The sequence below is a fragment of the Arachis stenosperma genome, chromosome 7 (assembly GCF_014773155.1).
Source record: "Arachis stenosperma cultivar V10309 chromosome 7, arast.V10309.gnm1.PFL2, whole genome shotgun sequence".
NCBI classification, from domain to species: domain Eukaryota; kingdom Viridiplantae; phylum Streptophyta; class Magnoliopsida; order Fabales; family Fabaceae; genus Arachis; species Arachis stenosperma.
In genome coordinates, this window is record NC_080383.1 from 476,441 (window position 1) to 490,034 (window position 13,594).

Consider the following 13,594-nt stretch of genomic DNA (forward strand, 5'->3'; position numbering starts at 1 on the left):
GTCCAATACTCTCTAGACCTGCTTACACCCTTGCTAACTTAGGCATCGGAGTGTCTTTGCAGGTACCACCCCCATTCACTCGCGAGCACGAGTCGGACGGAGCCTCCCGAGTTGCAGATCCACCCGGAGTTCTCCTCCTTCATACACTTGGGCCGCCGAACGCCATCCGTTGTGTTAATCTCCGGTTACCTACCGTAACATTGGCGCCGTTGCCGGGGACCCGCGAGATCATCCCTCGATGGCAGATAGATCCCACGAAGAAGGCCATGCCGAAACAGATTCTGAACAAGAGAATCTTGACATGGGTAATGACAATGAAGACATGGCCCAGCACCAAGACAATGACCAACACAAAGAGGGTACCTCCGGAGTAAAGAATCCGAAGGTAAATTCCTCAGATGGGCGTGAATCAGAAAAAGGCGGACCACCCCATGTAGCTGAGTTAATGGGATTGGTCCATAGCCGCTTGGAACAATTGGAGCAAGAGCGGGAGAAACAGAAGGAAACCGAAAGGTACCTCAAAGAGGAGATGGAACGGCGAAAAGAGTTAGAAAGAAAACTCTTACAGCTAGAATCCTCCCTCAAAAACTCCCGCGACGAACAAGAAGACCAACTCCTGGGCGGAGAAGATCCGTTCAGTGAGGACATAATGAGGGCAAAGGTTCCGAGGAACTTCAAAAGCCCTGATATGGACCTCTACGATGGAAACACGGATCCGAAGCATCATCTAAGCAACTTCAAAAGTCGGATGTATCTCGCTGATGCTTCCGACGCTACGAGATGCAAGGCTTTCCCGACCACTTTATCGAAAGCAGCGATGAAGTGGTTCGATAGCCTTCCCCCGAGATCCATCACTAGCTTTGAAGACCTCTCAAGGAAGTTCTTGATGAGGTTCTCAATCCAAAAAGACAAGGTAAAACATGCACCGAGCCTCCTGGGAATAAAACAGGAGGTCGGAGAGTCTCTGCGAGCCTATATGGAAAGGTTCAATAAAGCATGTTTAGAGATCCAAGACCTGCCCACAGAGGCAGTCATAATGGGGTTAGTCAATGGACTTAGAGAAGGTCCCTTCTCACAGTCTATATCTAAAAGACACCCCGTTTCACTAAGTGATGTACAAGAAAGGGCTGAAAAGTACATCAACATGGAAGAGAATGCAAAATTAAGAGACCTGAGTTGGCGACCTGGACCCACTTCCTCATCTAAGGAGAGGGAAAGGGAAGTCAAAAAGAAGGAAGAAATCGGTCTCGAGAGGCCCAGGAAATATCACTCTTATACTCCACTAAAAACTTCTATAGTGGATGTATACAGAGAGATTTGTCACACTGAAAGGCTGCCACCCCCAAGACCTATCAAAAATAAAAAAGGGGGAAGCCGCAGTGAATATTGCGAGTACCATAAAATATATGGTCACTCCACCAACGACTGTTACGATCTCAAAAATGTGATAGAAAAGCTGGCTAGAGAAGGTCGGCTTGATAGATATCTCATGGAAAGGTCGGATACCCATGGGAAGAGAAAGCGAGATGATATGGACAGGAGAGATCCGCCACCACAGACTCCAGAGAGACATATCCATATGATCTCAGGAGGATTTGCGGGAGGCGGGATCACCAAATCTTCTCGCAAAAGACATCTCAAAAGAGTCTACCAAGTCGAGGAAGAGACACCCGACTTCCCCACTATCTCATTCACAAAAGAAGATGGGCAAGGGATAATACCCGGGCATGATGATCCCGTGGTGATAACTATGATCCTAGCTAATGCCCATCTCCATAGAACCCTAGTAGACCAAGGAAGCTCGGCGGACATCCTTTTCAAGCCCGCCTTCGACAAGCTAGGGTTAGATGAAAAAGAATTGAGAGCCTACCCCGGCACCCTATATGGGTTAGGGGACACGCCAATAAAACCACTGGGATTTCTACCCCTTCACACCACTTTCGGAAAAGGGGAAAAATCAAGGACTTTGAGCATAGACTTCATAGTCATCGATGAAGGGTCAGCCTACAATGCCTTAATCGGCAGAACTACCCTTAATCGCCTGGGAGCAGTGGTATCGACTCCTCACCTTTGCATGAAATTCCCGACTTCAGGAGGAATAGCAACGGTGAGGGGAGATCAGAAATTGGCAAGGAAGTGCTATAACGAAAGCCTAAATCTGAGAGGAAGGGGCAAAGAAGTCCACACCATAGAGCTAGGCGGCACAAGGACCAGAGAAGAACTGCGACCCCAACCGGGGGGAAAAACCGAGGAGATACAAGTCGGTGAGGAGGAAGGAAAAAACACGTACATAGGAGCCAACCTAGGGGAAACCCTAAAACAAAGGTTGGGAGAGCTCCTAAGAGCTAATTCCGACCTCTTCGCATGGAAGGCTTCCGACATGCCCGGGATTGATCCCGAGCTCATGTCCCACAAGCTCTCGGTTTTCCCAGGGTCCCGACCTGTACAGCAAAGAAGACGCAAGCTCGGCCCAGAACGAGCCTCAATAGTAGAAGAACAAGTACAGGCGCTCTTGGAAGCCGGCTTTATTAGAGAGGTCAAATACCCAACGTGGCTAGCCAATGTAGTGCTAGTCAAGAAACAGAATGGTAAATGGAGAATGTGCGTCGACTATACCGACTTGAATAAGGCATGTCCTAAGGACCCTTATCCTCTACCGAGTATTGATACCCTGGTGGACTCCAGCTCGGGGTACCAATACCTATCATTCATGGATGCCTACTCGGGATATAACCAAATCCCGATGCATGAACCCGACCAGGAGAAAACATCGTTCATCACACCAAAAGCCAACTATTGCTACGTGGTCATGCCATTCGGACTGAAGAATGCAGGAGCCACGTATCAAAGGCTGATGAACAAAGTGTTTTCCCCCCCATCTAGGGAACCTAATGGAGGTATACGTCGACGACATGTTAGTAAAAACCAAGCAAGAAAACGACCTCTTAACCGACCTCTCACAAGTCTTCAACACTATAAGGTTGCATGGGATGAGACTAAATCCCGCAAAATGCGCCTTCGCAGTAGAAGCGGAGAAATTTCTAGGCTTCATGCTAACACAAAGAGGGATTGAGGCCAATCCCGACAAATGCAGAGCCATCCTAGAAATGAAAAGCCCGACTTGTTTGAGAGAGGTTCAACAGCTCAATGGCCGACTTGCAGCCCTCTCCAGATTTTTGGCGGGATCGGCACTGAAATCCCTTCCACTATTTTCTTTATTGAGGAAAGGATGCCAATTTGAATGGACTTCGGAATGCGAGGAGGCGTTCCAAGAGTTCAAAAGATTCCTAAGTCAACCTCCTATCTTAACACGACCAGTACCGGGAAAATACCTTGTCCTATACCTATCCGTGGTAAACAGGGCTGTCTCATCAGCTCTGATCAGAGAAGACAAGGTCGGGCAACACCCGGTTTACTTTACCAGTAAGGTCCTACAAGGCCCTGAACTAAGGTACCACAAACTAGAGAAGTTTGCCTACTCCTTAGTAATAGCCTCACGAAGGCTACGACCTTACTTTCAGGCTCACACAATAAGAGTCCGTACGAACCAACCCATGAAGCAAATCCTCCAAAAGACGGATGTTGCAGGGAGAATGGTTCAATGGGCGATAGAGCTCTCCGAGTTTGATTTGAGATATGAAACTCGGACAGCAATTAAAGCTCAATGCCTCGCCGACTTCGTCGCAGAATATGCAGGAGAACAAGAGGAAAAGCCGACTACATGGGAACTCTATGTAGACGGATCCTCCAACAAAGCAGGGAGCGGCGCAGGCATAATATTGGCAGATGAAAAAGGAACCCAGATAGAGGTCTCCTTAAAATTTGAATTTCCGGCTTCAAACAATCAGGCAGAATATGAAGCCTTGATCGCCGGATTAAAATTAGCAGAAGAAGTTGGTGCTACAAAGGTGATGATCTACAGCAACTCTCAGGTGGTAACCTCCCAAATAAGCGGAGAGTATCAGGCAAAGGACCCCAATATGAAAAGATACTTGGAAAAAACTCTGGAGCACCTTGGGCGCTTTGCAGAAACCGAGGTCAAACATATAACTCGGGATCTAAACAGCAGAGCGGACGCCCTATCTAAGTTAGCAAGTACCAAACCAGGAGGAAACAACAGAAGCCTGATTCAAGAAACTCTCCAAGAACCCTCAGTAGCAAAAACAGAGGATAAACAAGAGACACTTGAGGTAGTCGGTCTAAACCTCGGATGGATGAATCCCTTAGTCGAATACCTAAAATTCGACATCCTCCCTAAAGAGGAAAAAGAAGCCAAAAAGATCCGAAGGGAAGCACAGCATTATACTTTGGTGAGGAATGTCCTCTACCGAAGAGGGATATCAACACCGTTGTTAAAATGCGTACCGACCTCAAGAACCGCCGAGGTGTTGGAGGAAGTACATAGCGAGATCTGCGGAAATCATCTCGGAGCAAGGTCATTAGCCAGAAAAGTAATCCGAGCTGGATTCTACTGGCCAACCTTGCAGAAAGATGCCACAGAATTTGTGAAAAAATGCCAACCATGCCAGATGCACGCAAATTTCCACGTAGCTCCACCAGAAGAGCTCATCAGTATCACTTCTCCCTGGCCTTTTGCAAAATGGGGAATGGATTTGTTAGGTCCTTTTCCCCAAGCACCAGGACAAGTTAAATACTTAATCGTGGGAATAGATTACTTCACAAAGTGGATAGAAGCAGAACCGTTAGCCACCATCACCGCTCAAAGAAGTCGCAGGTTCCTCTACAAAAACATCATCACAAGGTATGGAATACCCTATTCCATCACTACAGACAACGGAACCCAATTCACCGATGCCACCTTCAGAAATCTAGTAGCCAGTCTGAAAATCAAGCACCAGTTCACCTCGGTAGAACACCCACAAGCCAATGGACAAGCCGAGGCAGCTAACAAAGTCATACTGGCAAGATTAAAGAAAAGACTACAGGAAGCAAAGGGAGCTTGGGCTGAAGAGCTCCCTCAAGTATTATGGGCTTATAGGACAACTCCCCAATCCGCCACAGGAGAAACGCCCTTCAGATTAGTCTATGGCGTAGAAGCCATGATTCCAATAGAAATCAGTGAGCAAAGCCCAAGGGTAATTCTCCACGACCAGGTCGGAAATATACAGGGGCACAAAGAGGAGCTCGACTTGCTCCCCGAAGTCCGAGAGGGGGCCCAGATAAGAGAAGCTGCACTGAAGCAAAGAATGACTACGAGGTACAACAAAAAAGTCATTCGAAGAACATTCGCTACAGATGACTTGGTCCTAATCAGAAATGACATCGGAGTCAACAAATCGGGAGAAGGAAAACTCGCCGCAAATTGGAAGGGACCATACAAAGTCAAAGAAGTCTTAGGAAAAGGTTATTATAAAGTAACCGACCTAAATGGCACTGAGCTACCAAGGTCGTGGCATGCTTGTAATATGAAAAGGTACTACAGTTAAAAGCGAACTCTACTCCCTGATGTACTCTTTTCCCAACTTCACGATTTTTTCCCAAAGAAAAGGGTTTTTTCTGGAGAAGGGTTTTTAACGAGGCATCATAGTAGGGGCTAAGGGAAAATAGGCTATCAAGACCCTTAGTAGCAAAAAAGGTACCTTCCCAATTAATAAAGATCTTTTTCATTTACTATATCTCTCTTAAATATCCTCCTTTATTTTTTATAAGTCTTTCTACGAAACGCGCCGACTTAAGCTCGACAAAACGTGAAAATCCCATGGACCGACCTAGATGGTCGTCAGGATAAAACGACGAGGTACAAGTCGGCGTAAAGAGGTTATATGAGTTGATCGTAAGAACTCAGGAATCATCCGACTCTCAAGTCGAAATGAAAATCCGAGTAAAACGAACTCGAAAGAGCTCCGAGTAAAAGAAAACCGAGCTCCGAGTAAAGGAAAAACGCATCACAAAAATAACCTAAGTCATAGAAGCTCACTAAAGCAAAGTTGAGTATAAAGGATAACAAAAGAGATAGGAAAACCTGGAAAAAGTTTAAAGGCTGCATAAAAGCCCTTGAACGAAAAAGGCTCGAGAAAACAACGCAAGCCAACAAAGAGGTTTCTTCAAAAAAAGATCAAAAAAAAAATATCAAAAACAGAAAAGCATGCACGCACGAGGTAACTTAGAACCCTTATCCAAAAAAGGGCATTTATTTTTCTACGCCCTTGTTCAAAAAAGGGCAATCGCCATAAATATTTTTGTTTACGGCCTTAAAAGGCCAAAAAGAAATTGTTCACAACCACCACTAGAGAAATAAAGTTTAAAAAAGATGGGGCCCACAGGCCGGGCCCCCATATAGCCATAAAAAATAAAAGTCATTTCTTCAAAGGAGTAGAGGAATCACCACCGCTAGGCTCAGGAGGGACGCCACCAGGACCGGTCGGAGGAACGGAGGAGGAACTCGGGGCATCCTTAGGACGAGGAGGAGACTCTATAATCCTCTGCCCCCGAGTCTTCAGGTCCGACTCAGAAACAACCTCGGGGACAGGAGGATCAACGATGGCGCCATCAATAACTACCTTGTCGGGATGTAAAGGAGAAAGGTCCAAGTCGGGAGCGATAACTCTGACTTGTTCCAAGAAAATTCTCCAAGACTCCTCGGCACCATCGGCGATAGAGTCCTCCAACTCGGCGTATGCGTTCCGAGAGTTCAGCAAGTCCTTCCTCACAGCAACAATATCTTGAAATAAACTGTGGTAGCTGTCTTGTGCTGTTTTCCTCAAATTCGCCTCCAAAGTGCATTGAGCTCGTAGCTTACCCACCTCCTCCCTAAGGTGATCCCTCTCCTTCCTCAATTTATCTCTCTCCTCCTTCAACTCTTTCTCATGTTTTTCAAAAAGAAGAAGCCTCCCCTCCAACTCCTCAACCTTTGAGGTTGCCCCCAAGGAGCTGAGAGGAGTCTTCTCGAAAATGTCCAAAAGTTTGCCACAAACGCCCGCTGTCCTAAAACTCTCCTCGGCCATGGTGGTAAGGTGGTTTCGAACAGAAACATCATCCATACTTATAAAAGGATAGATGTTCTTTCGGACGAATGCAAAAGCATCCGCCTTAACCCCACCATCGAAAGAAGAAGAGCCAGACTCTGAAGTCTTGCGCTTCTTCTTCTCTGACTCGGAGAGAATTTGAGCAGAAGGAGGTGGTCGAGACAAACTTGAAGAAATTATAAGAGGTTGAGAGGGAGTGCCAGTATTCTTGGGAGGAGGAGGAGGAGGAGGAGAAACGACTGCTTTAGCACTCCCGGACCTAGCCCGGGACTTCGCCTTGGCCTCCTGGACCCTTTGGTAGGCCTCCTGAGCGTTCCTTTTTGCCATATCTACAAAAGAAAACAAATAACAAAAATTACAAGTCGGTAGAATGCAAGTCGGCAGAAACAACTCGGAAATAAAGAATGCATGCACTACCTAGCTGAGATTGAACAAAAGTCGGTGTACCCTGGAGAATTTTCCTGGTATCCAAGTATGGGGCCCTCCCCCACGCTTCTCGGAAAAACCCCACAATAGCCGCCTCCACCTCGTCCAGGTCATCTGGACCATACTTTTCACAAGAGGAAGGCGGCGACCAATAAAGGGGGAAGCGGGGAGAGGAATGCTCATCCAGGAAAAAGGGGTGGTGACCCTCTACAGCTTGAAGTTTGAAAAAGAAGTTTTTGAAGTCGTGAAAAGATTCGTCAAAAAGGGTGAAAATCCTCCGACCTTGTATGGCTCGGAAGGATACCCATTGCTGTTTGTTGTTTAGCCCACTAAAGGGCTTAGTCATATGGAAGAGAAAGAAGAAAATCCTTAGAGAGGTCGGAAAGTCCAGAGCATGGCTTATAAACTGATAGATCTTCAAAAAACCCCAAGAATTGGGGTGAAGTTGAGTAGGGGCAACTCTACAGTGATGCAAAACAGATATCTCGAAATCTGAGAAAGGAAGAAAAACACCCAAACGGGTGATCATACACTCATACATAAGAAAAAATGAGGGGCCGCCTCATTTTCTCTCCCAAAACAGACCCGGTCTTCAGGACCCGGGATTATTAGTTCATATTTTGGCTCGTCCTCCTCCGAAGTACAGAGCCTGTGATGAGTACGAAGATGAGTGATGAACTCAGCATCGACCAACGGTTCCTCCCCAAGGACCGTAACGTCAACCCACTGAGAAAGAACATCTACGGAAGCCATTTTTTATATAAAGAAAAGTGGCAGAAACCTACAAAAAGGAAAAAGAAAAAGAAAAATAAAAAAACACGGCCCCTAAAGAGGAGAGATACGAAGCTAGAATCTACAGGCCAACCTATCCACTCACAAAACAAAACATGCAAACATAAGGCATGACATGGAAGAAATAAAACTAACCTTTATCCAAGAAATGAAGGTTGGAGAGAGCAGAAATTTTCGAACACAAGAATGCAGCACGAACAAGGGAAGAAGAAGTTTGAAAGTTTGCAGAAACGGAAAAACGAAAGAGAGGGAAAGCATTTATAAACACATTAAGGGGCATAATGGTAAAAACGAGGCAGTCATTAATGAGACTGCACCGTTACCAAAGCCCTCAATCCCTAAATGATCCCTCAACGGACACGACGCTTGAATTGACGTAACTGTCAGAAACAAAAGGTCGCGAAAATCACGTCGGTTTCAAAACCCGTGAAAGTCGGCTACGAACCCGAGTTAAATACTTGAACCCAAGCCTTAAAAGGATCTTGGGCTCAAGTAGGGGCACTGTTCATACCCTGGCCCAATGTTAAGGGCCCAGGTCCAACCAAAAGGCCTGATCCAATAGATTAAGCCTAGCGAAGCACCGACCTCCACTTAAGAAGTCGGTGTCAAACACGACTTAGTATGAAGAAGTCGGTTATGAGATTAGCTGGCAGATAAACACTCATTCAAATGAGTAACCGCCCCTGAAATCTCTCTAACCACTTCATAAAGCCATATCTTAACCTCCCTAAGATAATGGGACGGTTACTATCCTAAAGATACGGCACTACTCCAACGGTGGTTATGGGCTCACCACTATAAATACACTGACACCCCTCAGGTATCTCTAAGTCCAATACTCTCTAAACCTGCTTACACCCTTGCTAACTTAGGCATCGGAGTGTCTTTGCAGGTACCACCCCCCATTCACTCGCGAGCACGAGTCGGACGGAGCCTCCCGAGTTGCAGATCCACCCGGAGTTCTCCTCCTTTATACACTTGGGCCGCCGAACGCCATCCGTTGTGTTAATCTCCGGTTACCTACCGTAACAGGTGGATTATATGATGTTTTTTTATTTGAGCTCATTTGTAAACCACAAATCCTCTGTTGCAGATTACATTATTTATAAAAAAAATACATTTTAATATTTGTTTTGCAAAATGTATAATCTTATAAAATTAAAAGCCCACTTATTTATTTTAGTAAATTGTCCTCAAACTTACCTAAGAATCTTATACTCCTGTTGCTCACAGGACCAGTTAATAAATATAACCAATACCAAGTCTTTATCAGGTTTAATTAAATTAAATGTTTTGAAGATGTTGATACGTCCAACCATTTCCAACTACTTTTGCTTTAACTAATTCACTAAAAGCTAATAAATAAAGAGTTCATGGCTACGCATATGAATTAATATGACATGATATATATAACATAGTAGACCTCAAAGGAAGAGGACCATACTACATAGCAGCCGACTGGCCATATAAAGATTATTGCAAATTATTAAGAAAATAATCCCCTATTTCACGGGCTAGAAATAGTTAGATTAGATGTGTAAATCACAAATCGATTAGGATTATACTCTGCACATGACTTTGCATTCATTTATTTATTTACATGAAAAAGTATATTTCTCTGACTCTTCATCACAGTACCTTAGACCACTTGCTCAATGCTCATGTTCACCAAAGTCTAACCACTTTTATAAAAACGAATTAATATTCATTATGGCAAAATGTTCCTAATTATATGCCCAAGATTATACGACAAGAATGAATTATCTTTCTACTTGTCCAATTATATGTCCAATACTTCTGAATATTTTTTGTGTTTGTTCTGAGATTTTTACAATCCATAATGAAAAGACTAAAAGAAAGAGGTTAAAAAATTTACAAATGAAAGTGAAATGTGTGATATACTTTATCATTATAATTTTGAGTGTTTTTTAAAATTTTGGAATATACACAAATCGAAAGGTTTGATTTGTATTTAAAAATTTTAAAATTTTGGAGTACACAAATCGAACCCTCTAATTTGTGTTTAAAAAATTAAAAAAAATTGGAGTGCACAAATCGGAAGCTCCGATTTTTGTACTCCAAATTTTTTAAATTTTTTAAACACAAATCGGAGGATCCGATTTTAGCTTCTCATATCACAACTGCGTAAAATATCAATACACTCCATAACTACGTCCTATACCATTTTTCTTTTCATATCTAAATTAAAAAGTGAAAGAAAGAGAAAAAATTAGAAAATAAAACTTTCAATCATCGAAAAAAAGAAAAAAAAATAAAGAACGCTACCTGACTCTGATGAAGATTGAGAGTCTTTTTAATCTCAAACATATTACCACAGACACGGCACAAGACCTTATATGTCTTGTGCTTCTTTCGTGCATGGTCCTCTAATCTCATCTGGTAATTGTATACTGAGATACACTAAAAGAAAAAAATAAAATAAGAGAAGGGAAATGTTAGAACAAATTTTCGGATAGTAAGAAAAAGAAAATAAAAGAATTACCATTTGTGAAAAATGAGATCTTTTTTTTATCTGTCCATTGACTATAATTCGACTCAGATAAAACTATAAATCGAAATCTGATTAAAACTAAATACACACATGCTATATCAAGAGTACGTGGAGAGTACGTATTTAACCTTTTGGGTTTTGATTTGAAAAATTTTAGAAACATAGTGTATCCAAAAAACAATTAATCTAAAATAATCTACACTATTTTTTTAGTTTTTATTAATTAATTTTAATAATTAAAATATCTTTAACAACTAATAAATATTAAACAAGATAAATTTTTTTTTTTAGTCTTGATATAGTATTACTAGAAGAATTTAAGGTTCACTAAAACTGAAATATCAATTTATTAGGATAATGAATAGCAAAAAATTCAGAAATTTAAAGCAGATGTATAGCTTAGGAGAATAATAAAAAAAATTTTATACATATAGCAAAGCGTATAAAAAAATAATATGAAAATATTAAATATTAAATATTTTTCTATTATTCATTATAAATATTTATATATTGAAAAAAATTGATTATTAATTCATGTTTTATAAAATAAATATGATAATAATAATAACGTTAACAATAATAATATTAAACGAGATTAAACAAGATCATAAATATATTATTCTCTAAGCAATAATAAAGAAAGCGAAACATATATTTTGTCATAAATTATATATTATAAATGGTATTATAGAAAAAAATTTATAGACGAAATCTCTCATGTACGATAAATGATAATTCTGTTTTATTTTTTATTTTAATAAAATAACTATATTCTAAAGAGTGTTTAAAAAATGTAATTATGATTCAAATAAATAGATATTTTTTTTAGTAGTTTTTTATATAAACGTGATGTTGAATAATATAATGGTGACAATATTTGTTTAGTCAAATATAATTTTTAGATAGAGTTGTAAAATATAAATTATAAGTTTTTTTATATAAATAAAATAAACACACTTCCAAATATGTTAGTCGTTAATTTTATATCTTAAGACGATTTATGTGTAGCACTGTTTTCAAGAGTTACTCATAAATGATTCTATAATTGTGTGCTTTGTCAAATAAACGTACATCATTCTAGTATGTGTTGATTTACGAGTTAAACTTTAAAATGGTCTTTGTAATTGGTATCGTACACTAAAATCGTTTTTGAGATTGAAAAAAGTGCACCATATTAGTCTTTGAGCTATTTTCTATTAACGACGTGATGACATTGTATGATGACGTGGACTGTAAGTGACACATGTCACTTCATGATTTGGCCACGTGTAATAGTATGATGATGTGGTGACTAGTGACACGTGGCATGCTAACGTGGATGGTTGTGCCACGTGTCACAGTGTTATTTGGCCACAGGTTCGTTTATGTCACGTGTCGCAACAGTATTCGTCCATGTGTCATCCATTATGTTATCGTTGTAGATGCACCAAATTAGTCCCTCACTTTGCATTAAGTGACTTATTTTAATCCCTGAAATTGAATGTCGTGCACCAAACTAGTCCTTTCACCAATTTTTTCTCATTTTTTTCTATAAATTCAAAATTCTCAATATTTTTGAATGTATTAATTTCAATTCTATTTTTTCACATGTTCTTCAAATAAAAGTGCTTTTATAAAATATTTTTTCTCTTGCGAATACCCTAACCGCCGACTTGGAGTTGACGTGAAGGCATTTCAAGCACTTTCACTACCATCTCCGACCTCTTTCAATGCTTTTATAAAATATTTTTTTTCTTGCGGATATCCCTAACCGCCGTCTTGGAGTTGACGTGAAGGCATTTCAAACTTCTCTCATTACCATCTCCGACCTCTTTCGTCTAGAGTGTAGAGGTCGGAGATGGTAGTGAGAGTGCTTGAAATACATTCCATCTAACTCATTTAGACATAATGAAAATGTGTATTTCATAAGAAAAAAATATTTATTTTAATTATTAATTTCTTGTTAAAAATACATATTTTTTTTATAAAAAAAAATGTGTCTAATCAATCATATAATTATTTTTTTATAATAACATACTTATATATTATAAAACTTATCAATGTTAAATTATTAAAAAAATTATATAATTAAAATTAAAATAAAAAAGTTTTTATGAAAACACTTGTATTTAAACGATATATGAAAAAACAGAATTAAAATTAGTGTATCCAAGATATTAGAAATTTTAAATTTAAAAAAAATAAAAAAAATTGGTGAAGGGACTAGTTTGGTGCACGACATTCAATTTCAAGAACTAAAATGAGTCACTTAATGCAAAGTGAGTGACTAATTTGGTGCATATACAACAATGACATAATGGATGATACGTTGACGAATACTGTTGCGACATGTGGCACAAACAGATACGTGGCCAAATAACGTTGTAACACGTGGCACAACCATCCACGTCAGCATGCTACGTGTCACTGGTCACCACATCATCATACCATTACACGTGACCAAATCATGAAGTGACACGTGTCACTTACAGTTCACGTCATCATCTCATGTCATCGCGTCGTTAATAGAAAATGAGTCAAAGATTAATATAGTACACTTTTTTCAATCTCAGAGAGTAATTGATATAATTAGAATCTCAGAAACAATTTTAATGCACAGCGCCAGTCTCAGAACCGTTTTGGGTTTAACTCGTTGATTCACCCTTTTTACCTTTACAACACAAAACATTGGCACAATTCGTGTGCAAAAACTAACCCTCGACACTGCTCGACGGCTATACGGAAAGAGACGTGTACGAATTCATGGTTGTCCTGACGATATACGGAAATATTAACGTTGATTAAAGGATGAACAAATGGCATTACAAGACTCAAACTGGAGACTAAAATTGGGCATCACTTTAAAGGTCATTGGGCTTTTTGGAAATTGGAAGGATGC